Genomic DNA, 3678 nt, shown 5'->3' with positions numbered 1-3678 from the left:
TGACACAGACTAGCCTTGATGGGTCACACTCATCTCCTTTAAGAAGCTACGGTTTTTCACTTTCTTGGCATTTTCTGTATGAGATGCAGCCATGACTAGTTTCTGGGTGCCCCTTGAGAGGGAGAAGGCTACAAAATGCCTTTGGGCAGGCGAGGAAGCACCCAGGTATGGGAGGCAGCTGCAATCAGCTGAGAAGGCTGTGTTGCTCCAAGCAAAGCCCCAGATGGAGCCTCCAATGAGATCACCCCCATCCTCCCTGGTTGCCAATTCAACATCTGCGCCTGACATATTGGCCTGCAAATATTTCAGATCCACACCCGCAAATCCAGATGTGTTTGTGTCATGAACTCTCTATATTCTGCTAGAAATTACTGAAGTCTGAAAAAAGAAATTAGGCATTTGCTCAGGCACACGTGAACCAGTGACCTGAAATTCTCTGCATGTCCAGGGTTTGGGTGCTCACACTTAGGGACTCTGAATACCAGTTTCCACTCATCTCCTGGCCTTATTTACCCTCACAGGATATCATATGTAAAGGGGCTGATGTTTGCTTTCAATTTCGTGCCTCGTGGAGGGCTTATGAAGGTGGAGGTTGCCTTTGCATAGTGGCCAGGCATTGTTTTGTTTTTACGTATTAGTAGTTAGGTTGGAACTTTGATCTGGTTTTCAAGCACTGCATTTCCAACAATAGAGTAAACCAAGGAGCATGGCAGTGCAGCCCTGGCTTCACATAAGGATCACCTGGGGGGCTTTGCAGACACCAGTTATTCAGCCCCCATAAGAATATCTGGATGTAGAAACCTGGCCCCAGTGTTTATTTTCTCAAAACTCCCCAGTCATTTCTAATCCATGGTTAGTGTTAAGAACCTCTACTATGGAATCTACGCTTCTAGACTGTTATAAAGCAATCAAAAACAAAAACAAGGTGGGAGTTGGGAGGGAGCAGGTGCAGGGGTTAAGACAGGAATGGTGCATATCAAAATAGTAACGCTGATGAGGTGGGCATCAGCTTTACCTCGAAAAGTTCCTAATCAACTCTCAACTCTCACGGACTGATGAGCAACTCTGGACAAGGCATTCCATCTTACAGAGCCTGTTTCCTCATCTGTCAAGGGCGTAATGATACTTGATTGGGCTGGAAGAAAGCTGAAATAAGAATATGTTAGTAAAGTGCTTGCAAAGTGCCTGGCACAGAGTGGGCATTCAGCAAATGGTACCTATTGTGGTTAGGTTTCAACACACACACACGAGAGACAGAGACAGAGAGAGACAGAGACAGAGAGAGAGAGAGAAAGAGAGAGGGAGAGAGAGAGAGAAAGAGAAAAGGAGAGAGAGAAGATGGGAATGATAAATATCAAAATATTAATACTGGAGAGGGGGATTGCAGGTGCATTTTTTTCTCTTTTTCCTTTCTTCATTTACTATGTGTTTGACAATGACTTTTTTCCTTCTAATAAAGGTAATAGAAATTATTCTTTATGGAAGTTATAATGATAAACTATGAAGGACAAAATCAGAGTAAAAACAATATTTGTAATATAAATGTATTTTTTTTTTTTTTGAAACGGAGTCTCGCTCTGTCGCCCAGGCTGGAGTGCAGTGGCGCGATCTCGGCTCACTGCAAGCTCCGCCTCCCGGGTTCACGCCATTCTCCTGCCTCAGCCTCCCGAGTAGCTGGGACTACAGGCGCCCACAACCGCGCCCGGCTAATTTTTTGTATTTTTAGTAGAGACGGGGTTTCACCGTGGTCTCGATCTCCTGACCTTGTGATCCGCCCGCCTCGGCCTCCCAAAGTGCTGGGATTACAGGCGTGAGCCACCGCGCCCGGCTATAAATGTAATTTTTAACAGAAAAAAAGGTCAGGAAAGAACCTGGAAGGAAGTCTCACACAATGTTGAGGCCAGGTTCTGCACACAGCCCTTCCTGCCCTTCCTTCCTTTCTTCCTTTTGTGTTCTCCAATTCATTCTGTAATGAGAAGCTACTCGTGTTGGGTTCTGCCTCCGCCGACCCTCTGAAGATTTATCCAGGCTGGCGCTATGTCCCTGAGGCTTGTAATACAAAATCTTGTCCTGATGCAAAGCCTTCCACGGTTTGCCAAACCTGGACTAGGGCATCCTTCACAGACCAGGCCAGAGCATCTGGAAGCAGGCACAAGCCATGCAGCCACTATATGCTGTGTCGGCATCTCCAGCAGGGCCCCCAGGTGGTATCTCACTCTGTGGTTCCCCCCAAGGCCCTTATAGTAGCTTCAGAGACAACACTTTGCTCCCTGTTAGTGTGGGTGATGACAGCAGCCCTCAGACACGAAGATGCACAACCAGTAGGCCAGAGATCCTTTAGCAGCAGTGGGAAGGCTGCCACCACCATGGTGGGCCTGCCCTCAGCCCCGTGGCTTCCCAAGTACACGCAGGTGCATGGATTCCCTGAGTGGCTGTGGATGGGATCTTCAGTGATGCAGATTTTAAAACAGTGGAGAAGCTTTGAGGTGCTAGAAATTCCTTCTTCAATACTCATGACTCCATTCTCTTCATCACCAAACATTTTTGTATATGCCAGGCACTTCTATAGAAGAAACCATGTGCCACAGCTCCTAGCATGTGCCAAGCACCACGTAGCCAGTGGGAAGGCAGATAAATCAGACACAGTGCTCCTAAGGCGCTCACGGAGGGAAGGGCATGCCAACCTGCAATGACAATACAGAGGGAGAAGTGCCTTGATGGGGAAACTGGGTGCTGAGCACCAGAGGGGCACATAATGGGCCTGGGCCAGGGGAAATGGTCAGGGAAGACCCTGATCCTGAGCCAGTCCTTGTAGGATAAGCAGAAATTACCAGAAGAAGGTGGGGAGAACATTTCAGCAGAGGGAACCCCAAGAGTGGCTCCTCAGAGTCACAAGGCATCTTCTGGAAACTTCAGGGAGGCCAAAAGGGCAGAAGGGAAGAGAAGAGAAAGGGTGGGATGGGCAGGGTTGGGAATATTCCCAGAACTTTCCCCTAGAATTTCCCAGATCTTGGTCATTTCTGTACTTCCTTGGTGGCTTTTGCCACATTTGTGTTCCACCTGTATTATTATTTTAAAGATATTTTTAATAAGTCATTTCTCAGTTAAATGCTCCACTTAAATGTACCCTCAAAGGAAATTTAGCATTGTTACCATAAATAGAAAATCAATAACCTTTTCTTGCTAGAAATGGAAGCCAATTATAAAGACAAATAGAGTTCCAAACTACTAAATTCAACACACACACACACGCACACACACACACACACACACACACACACACACACACGAGAGACAGAGACAGAGAGAGACAGCTTCGAAAACAGGGTGGGCTGAGTCTGAATCCTGCCTTCTTTGTTCAAAAGGGAGGTTAGCAAGTGTTAGAGGATGATAAAGAAAAATGGAGATTTTCTTTGGGATAATCAGAAGGCTTAAAGGAGAATTATGAAGGGAATACGTTTCTCACCACATGTTTCGATGTTCCTTAAGGCCCAGGCACTGGGTGCCACGTAGAACATTCTCTCCTGCCACTAGACGTGTGTGTCCCATGTTCTGGATAACAACCCAGAGAAGGGGCCTCCGTGGGAGGATGGTCACATTTCCGAAGATAGGAAAGCCCGAGAAGGAGCAAAGAGAAGCCCAAATCCGTCCCCACAAACACACCCTGAATTTTCCATG

Source organism: Macaca mulatta, chromosome 14 (genome assembly GCF_049350105.2).
Source record: "Macaca mulatta isolate MMU2019108-1 chromosome 14, T2T-MMU8v2.0, whole genome shotgun sequence".
Taxonomy (NCBI): domain Eukaryota; kingdom Metazoa; phylum Chordata; class Mammalia; order Primates; family Cercopithecidae; genus Macaca; species Macaca mulatta.
Note: the sequence above shows the minus strand (reverse complement) of the source record.